The 15,396-nt window shown below is 41.5% G+C and overlaps 1 protein-coding gene across 2 annotated transcripts in view; it reads left to right on the top strand.

The window, feature by feature from the left end:
* The first annotated feature begins 256 nt into the window (after positions 1–256).
* Positions 257–15,396, top strand: part of LOC146762970 (nipped-B-like protein) — a 162,772-nt gene continuing 147,632 nt past the window's right edge. For both annotated transcript variants that reach the window (XM_085571239.1, XM_085571240.1), the window contains exon 1: positions 257–821. The gene's annotated coding sequence lies outside the window, so the exon portion shown is untranslated. The remainder of the gene's footprint in view (positions 822–15,396) is intronic.

A 15,396-nucleotide genomic window follows, 5' to 3' on the forward strand; every position in this document is an offset into this window, starting at 1 on the left:
AAGGGGCGAGAAGAAAGAAACTGAGGCAGTAGTTGAAGTGCTGGGGAAGGGGAGAGAGTCACTCAGCGGAGACTCATTTGTGCCCGCTGCTGCTAGGCGAGGCAAGGCGGAGGGAATCACTAGCTGTAGCAGAGCTACGAAGGGAGCGGCAGGGAGCAGCGCAGTAACGGCGGCGGAAGCGACGCTAGTTGAGTGAGTAAGAAAGGGGAAGTTGTTGGTGTTTGGCGCCGGTGGAGGGAGTAATTCCTGCAGCTGCACTTCCGGTCGGCATTTTGTTCTGAGAGGGAGCGAGAGACACACACAGGGGATTCTTTCCTTTTCTTTCCCCCTCTCCTCCTCTTCTTCTTCCTCTTCCCGCCCCCCCCTCCCCCACCCCCCCGTTACCGACTCACGGCTTACTCCGCTCAGGCCGTTCCCTCCCCCATCCTCTTGCACTCGCATGTACAGAGGGAGCAGCGGCCCCTTGGCAGCTGCCCTGCCTTCCCCTCCCCCACCCCTACCCGGAGGCTTGGAATGTGTCTCGGAACCGGTTTGGTTCGGCCCGTGTTGATGCTGTGAAGCAGGCTCGGGGAAAAGGGGATTTGTCTTGGCCGCTCACCCCCTGGCTCTACATGTTCGCTGCACTGAGGAGGAGACGGAAGAGGACACAGCCCCCCTCCCGGCCCGGATTATTGTTGTTATATTATCTCCCATCCTCCTCCTGCTCCGCGGTGGCGGCGGCCGCGGCCTAGCAGCAGCGACAGCTCCTCTGAGGAGGGAGGGGGCGGATTTCTCTCCCCCTCTCTCGGATTCTCGTCGGATTCGGACGCCGATTTGCTCAGGTAATCCCCATTCATCTCCCCTTCCTCTATCTGCCTTCCCTAGCAGCAGGCCGGGCCTCCCGGCCCAGCACTGCCTAGAGCAAAGGGGATTACCTGCTGTCCGGGATAGAGGGCAGTAAGTGGTGACCGGAGGTGTTTATTTAGCAGCCCCCCTTCCTGCTCGGTCGGGTTTGGCGGAGGAGATTAGTTCTTTCCGAGCTACCGGGAGGCCCAGGCCCGGCGGAGGGCGCAGGCCCATCGGCCAGCGCATTTACTCCAGTTCGGGGATTAGAAAGACGAAGTTTCTCAGTTAGAGGCCTCAATCTGGAGAGGAGCAGGATGAGGAAACAATACAATTAGCCGTAAATGTGCACTGATCCTTTGCCATATTTACAAGTTTTGAAGTTGGGGGCGAAGTAAGTGGAGGAGTAGGAAGAGACAATGTAAATACCCAGGAACAAAATTACCAGCTCTCTTCGCTATTACCTTGTCTTTTTAACCAACTCTGTTCTGAACATTTAAAACTTCGAAGGCACATGGATTTATAATCAGAGGTTTAATTTCTACATAATATAGCAATTGATTAGTGTGTTAACCACTGACTATTTATAGCATAAAGCTAGCGCTTGTGACATGATTGACATAACACGGATGCCCGCAGACCTAGAAAATACAGATAGACAAGCATATTGTGTCTGGTACTCCACACAATCTCCATGTGCATGTGCTGTATACATTACAGGAATATGTATTAAATGCAGATGAAATACTATTTTATACTCTTAACAAACAGAAAATGGGAGAGGGGTCATATGTAGAGTGCTATGTTTATGACGTTTCAGGGGTCAAGGTGAAGATGAGATCTTAGCCTAAGTATTTGAGAATCAATAGTAAATTTAATTAAGTGAAAAGCGAGGAACGTTTAAAAAGTGTCATAATTTCTTATCAGGCCCTATTCCTTTGAGATCCTGAGGTCGTTATTGGCTGTTTGTGTCCACGATGTTTAAGTATGTAATTAGTTGTCATTTTAACAGGTCAAATGTGTTTTGTAAATGACGATTGAGTAAATGTCAGCTCTTTATTTATAAATAGTAGCTAATTTAGAGTAAGGTAAATCTTGGACTTACTGTGTGGTAGAGTTCAGAGTGTTATTAAAAGTTGAGGTAGATTTAAAATAAACACCTTGTGAACTAATAAAAATGCTCATACAGAAATTACATAATTGAGGGAAATTTTAAGATACCAAGTTTCATATAGAAATTTGTAAATGGCAAACAAGTATCAACATAACAGAATTTATCTATTTTTCAGTAATTTTTTAGTTGTTTAGACAGATCTTGTAATAATAAGTGGTAATGAATTTCTGGTATGTTGTGTTTAGAGTCTTATAAACTCTGCTATCATGTCTTTGAGTACCCATATACTTGTTTAAAAGGGTGAAGTCAATATAGCTGTCATGTAGAAGGTGTGTTTTTAATGCTGTAAATCCGTGTAGTACTCAGTAGCGTGTCCGTGATTTGTATTGGTCAGAGAGCAGTTTGAATTTTAAAAAGCCTGAAGATCCTGCTGAGCCCAAATTCCTTCCTTCCTCTCTTCCTTCCTCTCTTCCTCTCCCTTTCCTGTCTTTGTGCTGTCTGGTCCTGTTGAACGCTGCAACAGGGCCTCAGGCCTATGTGTGTGGAGGGGATCATTTACACTTTGAAAAAACAGCTTTTTAATTTTAAACTTTGTGAATTGCAGAGGGAGCCATTAGTTGTCTCTAACTGCCTCTCTGTCTGTGTGTAGCCGCTTTGCTGTTTTCTTTTGGTTGCTTTACAGGACAGAAAGTAGTTTTAGTTCTTGGGTAGTTTCATCATCAAGAAGGGACATGAGCTGATTTGTTTCTTTTGTCCACTCTTCATTTTAATAACAATGGGTTAACTAAGCCATTGTTTGAACTTTTCTGACTTATTTACGGAGGTTTGCTTTAAATATATATAAGAGCAGGAAATAAGCTACTGTAGTTATGAAGTCCCTGTCAAGTTTATCTTGCCTGGGTTGTGTTTATGATGTGCTCTTTTTTTCTTAAATCAGAAAACATGCACTTTTCTGGTATGAAAAATAGGTGTATTTATAGAAGGAAACTTAAAATTAAGCCTATTTGTAATGAGTTTTTATTTGCTTTATTTGTTCTGAGTCATGTGGCTAATCCTGAATTAGTTGCACCATCACAGTCTATGTAGTTGTAAATTTTTTGTCATAAAAATTTATTTAGCATGCAGAAATACTTAATGTGGAAATGTTTATAAGTTACTTATTTTTTGTTTAGATTGTATTTTTAACACATTTAAAAGTGTGTGTATGCGAAGCAAGAACCATCACTTTCATACTCCTTTTGCCCTAGTGTTAGGAGTCTATATTGGTCTACTCTTTATCACAAAAGTGAACTGCTTAAGGAGGATGTAGTTATTTTATTCATGTTATGGAAATACAAAATTAATTATTCTCGAGGTGTTAGTTGTAGCAATTATTTCAATTGAAAGAGGAAAATATTTTCTTCTTGTTATTTTTATTTTGTGCTTTTGACTACTGTGTACAGTTTGAATGTTTCCTGTGTATAGATTTTATTTCTTTACTTCTTTAAAACTTTCTTTTAAAGCTGTTTTTATGCTTCTTTTTTAAAAATAATTTTTTAACATTTCGATTTTGGAGAAACAGAACAGCATTAGAGAAGCAAAATTATAACCCTAAATAACTAAAAAAGTAAACATTGAAAACCTTTTTTTTATATTAAACTCTCTAAGTTGGGAAAATTATAGTAAAAAATGTATTGCTTTTAGTATGTGTATTAGTTGGTTCTAAGTGGTTTTCCAATTGGAGATCTCAAAATTCTTTAAATGGCTAGATATTTTCTTTTTCTTATTATTTCTCTGTCTTGATTTGAAGCACTTTATTTCCTGAAGGCATGTGTATGTGGAGACAGGCAATGCATTTTACAGGAGCAGTTAAAAAATGCTGGGCTGCAGTCAGGGACTCTGATAAGGAAACAGCAGACTAGAATTGCAGAAACAAACTTAATCCAGCTCTCTTCCCTGTACTCTGGGCTTTTAACTACATTACTGTATTTCCCCCTTACCCTTCTGGTCCCAGTTCAGTGCTTTATATAGTGCATGGGAAATCATAGCTGGCTGGTATACTTTTATAACCCACTTGATATATTTGTTTTTCTTCATAATTGTGCAGCCTACTGCTTTGCCTGCTGTATGCCATCCAAATAGTTCACGAATGCTGAAGTGTTTCAATCTATGAATTTATAGGAATGATCTCAAAATACATCTGTACTTTACAAACACTGGAGGTTTTTTTTTGCACATCTGTTAAATATTTTCATTTTACAGATGGAAGACTGAAACTGAGTCAAATAGCAAGTTAACACAAGATTTATAAGCAATTTTCAATTTGATATACTTTATTCTTGAGATTTGTAGTTACTTTACAGCACTTAGAAAGTTCATAGCATTGTTTTCTTTGACTTAGTGGTTGTGAATGCCCTGCATTTCAACATATCAAGCTCATTGTTTCTCATGGTAGATTCCTAAGAAGTACAGAATGGGTTTTTGCCAATGGCCTTAAAACATCTATTCAGTTTCAGCTGTCTTGATCATGCCAAGAGCTGGACAAGAATAAATTTTCTGTCCTGAAAAATTAAAAAGAATCATCTTCCATAATGTGAAGAAACCAAAATCTCTTAAAGTTTATCAGTAAGAACAGAGACAAGAACTAGATAGTGATCCAAATCTCATAAGTAATTAAACAGTGTGTCTGCAATATTGAAAGCAATTAATTTCCAGCAGGAACTAGCAACCCTGGAGAGAATCCTAAGCATTGGTTATTGGCTGTTAGGAAAAGAACTTTGTCGTAGCATGGGTCCCTGCTGGGTAATAATTAGCATTGACTCCATGATTCCAGAAGGCTGATCAATCGCTTTATAATACTATACTTATTAAGAAACCCATCGCCCTTACAGACAGTCTGATACAGTTTTGACCTAATTGGTCCTTGAATCCAAACACCATCCCCACTGGCCAATTAAGAAATCACCCTTTGGTAAACAAGTGTCCATAACACATTCCACATGTTCACAACAACAGGTGCAGCAAGTGAAGATAAGAATTGTTTCTCATTCTTTTCTCTGATCTTCTCACAGCCTTCCCCAGGACAATGCCTGGGAAAGTTGTGCCTGTTGCTCTCTGTGGCCAGAGAGCTGCTGCCACAGAACTCATCCTCTTAAACAAATAGTTGTTGTAGTTGGTGTAAACTGGTTGAATGGAAACCTCTGCAGAGCCTAGTGGTCAGACTATTTAATTCTGATGTCAATTTGTTGTCCAGCTGCTGTATGGCTCTTTTAGGAAAGCAAGACTGTTCACAGGTATAGTAAGCATGTTCCTAACTAGAACATTGCTTTTGGGATGTAGGAAGATCAGGTCCAAATGTCTAATCTGTATCAGACAGAGAAGTTGTCGAGCTTTTCTTCCACCATCAGTCTTTTTATGTTCTAATCATGTGCTCCAGGCATGACCCAGAGGCTGTGGGTATATTACGGAACAGGTAGGTTTTTAAATTATTTCTTTCCTTGTGATAGAAAATTATTTTTTTAAGAAGAGTTATTTTTTTACAAATTGTCAGTTTCCAGCAAAAGTTCTCTTGGATAGAAATCTTTTTAAAATGTATTTGATCTATTACCCATTTTATTCAATTTCCTTAGTAAAAAAATGTAATGTCCCAAAGAAAGCATCTCCTTTTTTGTGTAATTCTGATTTGTTTAATGATATATATGTTGTGCCATATATGAGGCAGGGATCCTGTGAATAGCAAAATCAATATATGAGCATTGAATGAATGACTATTATAATGCATAAGGGACGGAATTGCAGGTGTAAGTGACCATAATTTTCACATTTCTTCATACTTGAGTGCTTGGTTTTATAGTTCTGATTTTTTTCTATCTTTTTAAAAATAATGTAATTTATCAAGCTTCTTGAATGTAAACACATCTGTGATAAGGGTTGCACTATCTCTCATGTTTGGGCTAACAATCTCTCCGCTGTGTTGACCAGGTACTCAGAGAGGATTAGGTAATGAGTACTTTGTTTTTAAATTTTTATTTTCAGATCTTAGGTTTTGATAGAGAGTGTTCCACTGTCTTGTATGTTATTTTCCATTTAATTATGTTGCTTCCTCTTTTTCTCCAGATATGCTTTCTGGATATTAATGATAGGGGATGTTGTGCTTTAAGCCCAGCTGAAAACTAAGCCCCACGAAGCTGCTTCCCTCCCTTCACCCCTTCGGGTGAGAGAGATAAAAGGCAGAAATTCTGAGTTAAGGACAATTTACTGGGAACAGCAATGAAATAAGAAAAATGAACAGTGACAACAACAATATTTATAACAAAAGTATACAAAAAGTTTTCAAAAAGAGGGTGTTTTACATCCAAAAAATGCTCACCAAGCCTGAGCTGACCCGGCACTGCACACCCTCGAGACAAAGTACAAAATTGCCCCCAGACCTTCTGCACACATGTTTTTCCCCCAAGCCTGAGACAATGAAAACAATGGCTGACAAACCCTCTGGTCAGGAGAAGCATTACCCCACTGCTCCGTTCGCTGCTTGCTTCCCTTGGAAAAGGAAGAGAAGGGCTACAGACCTGCTGTGCCACCTTTTTCTTTCCCCAAAGTCACGCCCTCTTCTTGGAAGTAAGAATCCTTTACTTCTGCCCCCTAGCAATGATGTGCATGGTATAAAATAATAACCTAGACATGCCCACATGACTCCAGGCTTCACCAGTCCTTGGCCAAAACTAGGACGGGTGACAATTTAGAGATCCCTCATTGGATGCTGCATACAGTAACTACCTTCGCATGTATAGAAAAAATAAGCTGAAACATGCTTTTTGTAGTCTATAAGCTGGGAAAATTTTGATAAGACTAATAAGACTGTGATGAGAATTCATGGACAGTGCCTTGTGCAGATCTAAAATCAGTTTGATTTTCAATTTTTTTCTTAAAGAGAAAATTAAAAATCTGCCTGATGATTTGTCTGTTAAACTCCTAGTTCAAACTTAGATTTTTTTTTTTTTTTACTACAGTACATGCTAGGTGGTTTTGTTTTGTTTTTTTAATAAGAGGAAATTATTCTTTTTCTTTTCTACTGGTATTCCCAGTGATGATTTGTTTTTCCTGGCAGGTTCCTTAAAGACTGTTATTGAGGCATAATCTGTAATATAGAAAAACTTCAGTATATCCTATGAAAACTTTGCAGTTATAAGCAATTCCTAGAATTATCTGTTCTATTATACTAAACTTTCATAGCATCATAGAATGGTTTGAGTTGGAAGGGACCTTCAGGACCATCTCATTCCAACCCCCTGCCAGGGACAGGGACACCTTCTACTAGGCCAGGTTGATCCAAGCCCCATCCAACCTGGCCTTGAACACTTCCAGAGATGGGGCAGCCACAGCTTCTCTGGGCAACCTGTGCCAGTGTATCACCACTCCAATAGTGAAGAATTTCTTCTCAATATCCCATCTAATCCTCTTTCAGTTTGAAGCCATTCCCCCTTGTCCTGTCACTCCATCCCCTTGTAAATAGTCCCTCCAGCTTTCTTGTAGACTCCCTTCAGGTACTGGAAGGTTCTCTAAGGTCTCCCCAGAGCCTTCTCTTCTCCAGGCTGAACAACCCCAGCTCTCTCAGCCTGTCTTAATAGATGTGATCCAGCCCTCTAAACATCTTCATGGCCCTCCTCTGGAGTCACTCCAACAGGTCGAGGTCCTTATGTTGGGGGCCTCAGACTGGAAGCAGTATTCCAGGTGAAATCTTATGAGTGGAGCAGAGGGGCAGAATCATGGTATCATTTAGGTTGGAAAAGAACTCTAAGATCATCAAGTCCAACCATTAACCCATCATTGCCAGGTCTACCACTAAACCATGTCCTCAAGATCCATATCTACATATTTTTTAAATGCCTCCAGGGATGGTGAGTATACCACTACCCTAGGAAGCCTATTCCAGTGCTTGATAACATTTTCTGTGAAGAAATTTTTCCGAATATCCAGTATAAACCTTCCCTAGACCAACTTGAGGCCATTTCCTCTTGTCCTATTGCTTGTTCCCTGGGAGAAGAGCCCAACCCCCACCTGGCTCCACCCTCCTTTCAGGGAGTTGTAGAGATTAAGAAGGTCCCCCCTGAGTCTCCTATTCTCCAAGCTAAACACCCCCAGCTCCCTCAGCCACTTGTCCTCCAGACCCCGCTTTGTTGCCCTTCTCTGGACTCACTCCAGCACCACAATGTCTTTCTTGCAATGAGGGGCCCAGAACTGGACACAGCACTTGAGGTGTGGCTTCACCAGTGCCGAGTACAGAGGGACAATCACTGCCCTGGTTCTGCTGGTCACACCATTTCTGATCCAAGCCAGGATGCTATTGGCCTTCTTGCCCACCTGGGCACACACTGGCTCATGTTCAGCTGCTGTTGCTCAGCACCCCCAGGTCCTTTTCCTGTGGGCAGCTTTCCAGCCACTCTGCCCCAGCCTGGAGCTGCATGGGGTTGGGACCTAAGAGCAGGACCTGGCACTTGGCCTTGTTGAACCTCATACAATTGGCCTTGTCCCATTGCTCCAGCCTGTCCAGATCCCTCTGCAGAGCTTTCCTGTCCTCCATCAGATCAACACTCGCACCCAACTTGGTGCCCTCTGTAAACTTACTGAGGTTGCACTTGATCCCCTTGTCTAGGTCATCACTGAAGATGTTAAATAGGACTGGCCCCCATACTGAGCTTTGGGGAACTCCACTGGTGACTGGCTGCCAACTGGATGTAGCTCCATTCCCCACCACTCTCTGGGCCTGACCATCCAGACAGTTCCTAGCCCAGTGAAGAGAGCACCTGTCCAACCCATGGGCTGCCAGCTTTTCCAGGAAATGCTCTGGGAGACAGCATCAAAGGCTTTACTGAAGTGCACATAGTCACACATACAGCCTTTCCCTCACACACTAGGTGAGTCACCTGGTCATAAAAGGAGATCAGGTTGGTCAAGCAGGACCTACCTTTCCTAAACCCCTGCTGGCTGGGCCTGATCCCCTGGTTGTCCTGCACATGCCACATAATCACACTCAAAATGATCCATTCCATCTTCCCAGGTACTGCGGTCAGGCTGACAAGCCTTTAGCTCCCCGGATCCTCCTTCTGACCCTTGTTATAGATGGCTGTCACATTTGCCAATTTCCAGTCACCTGGGACCTCCTCAGTTGGCCAGGACTGCTGGCAAATGATGCAACATGGCTCAGTGAGCAGTTCTACCAGTTCCCTCAGTACTCTTGGGTGTATCCTATTCAGCCCCATGGCCTTGTGTGGGTCTAAGTGGTGTAGCAGGTCACTGACCATTCTCTCCTGGATTATGGGGGTCTTCATTCTGTTTTCCATCCCTGTCTTCCAGCTCTGAGGGTCAAGTACTTGGATGAAAACTGGTCCTGGTATTACAGACTGAGGCAAAGAAGGCATTAAGCACCTCGGCCTTTTCCTCATCGTTTGTCACTATGTTTACCTCCACATCAAGTACAGGATGGAGATTCTCCTTGGCCTTCCTTTTGTTGCTGATGTATTTGTAGAACCACTTTTTGTAGTCTTTTACAGCCGTAGCCAGATGAAGTTCTAGCTGGGCTTTGGCCCTTTGAATTTTCTCCCTGCATGACCTCACAACATCCTTGTGGTCCTACTGAGCTTCCTGCCTCTTTTTCCAGAGGTGATGCACTCTCTTGTTCTCCCTGAGTTCCATTCAAAGCTCTCTGTTTGGCCAGGCTGGTCTTCCCTGCCATCTTGTCTTTTGGCATATGGGGACAGCCTGCTCTTGCTCCTTTCAGATTTATTTTTTAAACCACATTCCGCTTTCCTGGAGCCCTTTGCCCTTCAGGACTGCCTCCCAAGTGACTCTCTTATCCAGGCTCCCAAACAGGCCAGTCTGCATTCTGGAAGTCCTAGGTGGCAGTTCTGCTGATCCCCCTGCTTACTTTTCTGAGAACAGAAAATTATCATTTCATGATCACTGTGCCCAAGATGGCCTCCAATTATCACATCCCATACCAGCCCTTCTCTGTTCAAAAACAGCAGGTCCAGTGGGGCAGAATAATATGGTAATTTTTAGTTTAGTGATATGGACAGACTGCTGTCATTTAAGGCAGGATGTGATAATTTACTTTTGATTGCTCTATCATTTATTAAATGTGAGACCACTTAGCTATTTAGGTGGGGTGACAAATCTAGGAATAAATTATTTACTTGAAATAGCTTTTTCTTACTTCTGCCACTAGTGTGGCTTACAGCTTTGATGATTTTAGACAGAGAATGCAAGTAAAAATTATTTTAAGAAAAAAAGGTATGTATATTAATCGACAACCTAGACACATTAAATTTTCTGTTATGAATGTATAATATTAATTTCTTGCATATTTCTTTGGCTTTTCCTGTCATTGCTATATTTAAATTTGATTTCTCCCTTTTACTATCCTTATTGACATGGTGATGTCATGTCTTCTATGGCTTTTTTTAATTATAAGAATTAGAAGTTTTTTTCATATTTCTATATTGCAACTTTCAGATTGCATATGTTATGTTGAAAAATATCCCTTTGTGATTGAGTGGAAGAAAAGCAGCAAAACCAAACCACATCAGAAATGACAGAATTTTTAAATGCTTGTTCTTCAGAAATTTGATCATACGTTTAATTTTGTAAAGGTAATTTAAAAAAAGATAGAAAGTAAAAAGAGGTTTAAGGATACTGTCATTGTATTAACCTTATTCCTTGTTCACAGAATTCAAGCATTTTGCTAAAAGCTGAAAACAACTACTGCAGTTTAATGGACAAGTGTTTCTCCCTGTCTACATTTTTTATTGATTGAACGTTATTGCCTATTACCTTCTAAAACCCAAACAACTCTCTGTTCCCTTACAGGCCAGTGAACAAGTCTGCGAGACCCATAAATATTTCTGAGAAGTACTCCTACTGAAGCCTGGCCCTATTCATAGACGTGCTACTTATTTTCTAGCATTTACTAGTGATGTTATTAATGAGTCATAAATCTTTTTGGGTCATTAAACTTTTTGAAGAGGATTACCTGACAGTGTAGGAGGCATTGCCCAAATATTCCTGAAGTTTCACCCAGAGGCCTTTACTGCTTTGAAGGCATGCATGCATAGTTTGGATTAGGAGGTCAGGATGTTCACTAAATAGAATTCAAGTCAGAGAAGAGCTTGCCATTAATATCTGAAATAGGAGCCTATACAAAATGAACCATTTTCATTGGAAAGTGAGGATTCAATTTGAAGTATGCAATGTATTCATGAGTGCTGTCTACACAGTGTTAGATAATGGGTTAACCATCTACATATATACAGATATTTTAGAGGTCAGCTAGTGAGGTTAGTTTTTTTTTCAGTCAGTGTATTCAGTAGACCAAAACTTTCAATTAACTGGTATGGGTTTGATGGCAACTGAAACATCAGCTGGAGTTTGGTTCTCCAGAGACCAACGGGGGTGTTTTGTATACAGTATAAAAATAGAAATATTGTTTAAGTCTTAGATGTTTTTTTTTCTGCAGTAGTACCAGGGAAAAAAAACAGTGCTTGCCAGTGTTATGCTTCTGTATTGCAGAAGGTGTAAGGTAAGGTTTTGTGGACTGTGCAACAATGTGTTAGAAATTCTTAAGTCACTTTTGAATAGTGGATGTTATAGTAACTGTATATCTTTATTTTAAAGTGGATATCATATATGGGTTTATTTAAAATTCAGATTATTTTACATTGTTGTTGCATGTGATTTTTGGCATATTGATGCTTGTCATTATAAAATTATCCTGCTAGAGGTATGGGTATCCCTAGGATTGGGCTATAATAGCTGAAGGCTTTTGTCTGGTACATGGTACCAGTAGGGTTTTTAACAGTGGACTGAAAATTTGGATGTGAGTGTTTGAAGTGACCAATTTTCCCATGTAGACTAACTCTTGATAAGATGGTAGCAATGGGTGAAACAAAAAAAAATCTACTTTAGGTCACCAAATAGTCTTTATAATACTTGGAGATGAGATGCCTTTCATAAATGAATAATTTTCATAGTTGACGATCAAGTTCCCATTACTTTTCCCCGTCTTTTTTTCCCCTTCTTTTTTTTTTTTTCTTTTTCTTTGTAGCTATTTGGCCAAGTATATGTGGAGTCAGGTACACATCTCAAGTTTAAATTATTACTGTATAATATTTAGGAATTTGGAAATACTAGAAGGCTGGACAGTAGAATTTAGCACATCTGTGCTCTCAAAAATTTCATCACTTTGTCACCATTATTTCTACTAATACTTATGTTGAGTAAACCAGAGTGTTGCCTTCTTGTCCTGAGAGAGCAGAAGGAGCAGGATTAATCCTAGTTTCTTCTCGAGCTTTGCATGAAGCAGTGGGGATAGTATAGAAAGAAACCTGGCCAATGAATAGAACTGAGAGAAAAGGAAAACAGTAAGATAGAATATGTGAATTTAAGGAAAATTTTTTGCAAAATACTAGTTTTGAACAGTTGGCAGTAGCAACAGTAGTAAGAAAGGAGGGATATTTGTTCTTGCTTTAGCGGTTGCAAATGCACAGGAAGCAGCAAAGGGAGATGAAATGATTAGTGCTTTTTCCTGTTTCTCAATCCAACCCTTACTTGCATGAGAAATTTAATATATAGCTTTCTTTTGAGTGCCCCCTTTCATAATAAGATTAGGCCATCTTCTAACCCTCCTATTTATTTACTATATTATCCTTTCTCATTGAAATGAATAACAAATCAGAGTGGTGTGAAAACCATAGGTTTCAGTGTCAGTAAGCCACTCAAACAATTCAGCTGTTACTTCAAATTTTTCCTGTGCTTTGTGTTAGCACCTGTAGTGCTATTACTTTCACTCAGCATCTCTGACTCTCAGGTTGTCCTGCATTTATTGTTTTTTATATTACTTTCTGTTTGCTCTTCCTATTTCCTGATGCATTAATTTAGAGAAAATCTTGGGACTAACTTTTGTCAACTGATCATACAACTTTTGTTCCCACTTTTCTGTTTATGTGCACAATATATTAAAAAATTTCAATTAATTTATATTGTGAATGGTCTAAAAATAACAGTGAGGTGATTCAGACTCCCGTGTCTCTTATCCAAACTTACAATATGAAATATATATTTCAGGGCCTGTGCTCTTTAATGTTTTTATAAATTATCTGGATACAGGAGTTGAATGTATGTTAAGCTTTCCATTGATACTAAACTAGGAGGAGCTGTTGACTCCCTTGAGGGTAGAGAGGCCTTACAGAGTAATCTAGATAGTCTAGAGGGCTGGGCAACCACCAACCATATGAAGTTTAACAAGGGCAAGTGCTGGATTCTGCACCTGGGATGGGGCAACCCCAGGTGTATGGACAGACTGGGTAACAAGAGGCTGGAGAGCAGCACCATGAAAAAGGACCTGGGAGTCCTGGTCGATGACAAGTTGAATATGAGTCAGCAGTGTTCCCTGGCAGCCAGGAGGGTCAACCATGTCCTGGGGTGCATCAGGCACAGCATCACTAGCAGGTCAAGGGAGGGGATTGTCCCACTCTGCTCTGCACTAAGGCGGCCTCACCTCAAGTCCTGGGGGCAATTCTGGGTGCCACAATATAAAAAAGATATAAAGTCATTAGAGAGCATTCAAAGGAGGGTGACCAAGATGGTGAAGGGCCCTGAGGGCAAGGTTTTCAAGTCACAGCTGAGGTCACTTGGTTTGTTCAGCCTGGAAGAGACTGAGGGGAGACCTCATCCAGTCCACAGATTCCTCGAGGGGGGCAGCATAAAGTAAATGAAATGGAAAGCTTGCTGATGTATAAAGCAGATGTTTTCTAGCACTAAACTTCCATTGTCAATGTGTGATAGCATAATAGTTTTGAATATTGATAGAGGTGTATTTTTACTTTTACTGTTTTTCAGTTGCAAAGCTTCAGGAAGTCACATGCAGTTACCTTAGCTTACCTGATGCACAGTAGCCTGAAAAGCAGTTCTATAGCTAGAATATTGACAATATATGGATAGAGAAAATCTTGATGATCACAGTTCTTCTACCAAGCTAAATTAAAACTCATTCAGCAATTCATCAGGAAAATAATAAAATCAATTCCTGAATTTAGCAGTTCTCAAAAATAATGAGAGTAGCTCACTACTTCAGCTGTGTAACTGCCTTTTAAACTGAAAGCTGCAATAACCTTTCAATTTCAGGAAAGATGGGATAATTTGTGGATACATGAAGAAGGTAAGTATAGTTATGTTTACAAGTTTATATAAGTAGGGTATACAAGTTGTACCTTGTCTGTGTTTCCACCCCTGGGGCAGTCGGTTCCAGGTGTACTGCACGCCCCTCCAGGTGAAAGCGAACTGAGGCCTGCATTCTGCTGCCAGAGGAATGGAGAAAAATGCATTAGCAATATCAATGGTGGCATACCACTTTGCTGCCTTGGACTCCAGCTCGTACTGGAGTTCCAGCATATCCAGTACAGCAGCGCTCAGCGGTGGAGTCACTTCATTTAAGCCACGATAGTCCACAGTCAATCTCCATTCTTTGTCAGATTTGCGCACAGGCCAGATGGGGCTGTTGAAGGGTGAGTGGGTTTTGCTGACCACCCCTTGGCTCTCCAGCTCCCGAATCATTTTGTGGATGGGGATCACGGCATCTCGATCCGTCCGATACTGCCGGCGGTGCACTGTCGAGGTCGCAATTGGCACGCGTTGTTCTTCCACCCTTAGGAGTCCTACTGCAGAGGGGTTTTCTGACAGTCCAGGCAAGGTGTTCAATTGCTTAATGTCTTCTGCCTCTACAGCGGCTATTCCAAAAGCCCACCTGAGTCCCTTTGGGTCTTTGTAATATCCGTTCCGGAGGAAGTCTATGCCTAGGATACACGGAGCATCTGGGCCAGTCACTATAGGATGTTTCTTCCACTCCTTCCCAGTCAGGCTCACCTCGGCTTCCATCAGAGTCAATTGTTGTGGTCCCCCTGTCACACCAGCAATGGAAACAGGCTCTGCCCCCACATGTCCCGATGGTATCAGAGTACACTGTGCACCAGTATCAACTAAAGCATCATATTTTTGTGGCTCTGATGTGCCAGGCCATCGGATCCACACTGTCCAGAAGATCCGGTTTTCCCGTGCCTCTCCCTGGCTAGAGACAGGCCCCTTCTAACACTGGTTATTATTCCTTTCCTGGGCATACATACTAGAGGTCCCTTCAAGGGGGTCTGACAGATCGTACCCACAAGCTTGGTCACGGGAGGTTGAGGCTACCTTCACTTTGGTGGAACTCCCCCGGTTAGAGTTTCCCTCCTTGAGTTGACGGACCCGTGCTGCCAGGACAGAAGTGGGTTTCCCATCCCACCTCCCCATGTCTTCCCCATGGTCACGCAGGAAGAACCACAGATTAGCCCTTGGGGTGTACCCTCTCTCTCTAGCTGGGGATTGTTGGGTGCTGATTCTGGGGCCTGTGACTCTCACGGGTGCTGCATTAACCTTCCTTATCTCCTCCCTCA

The sequence above is a fragment of the Lonchura striata genome, chromosome W (genome assembly GCF_050655825.1).
Source record: "Lonchura striata isolate lonStrDom1 chromosome W, ASM5065582v1, whole genome shotgun sequence".
In the NCBI taxonomy this organism is placed as follows: domain Eukaryota; kingdom Metazoa; phylum Chordata; class Aves; order Passeriformes; family Estrildidae; genus Lonchura; species Lonchura striata.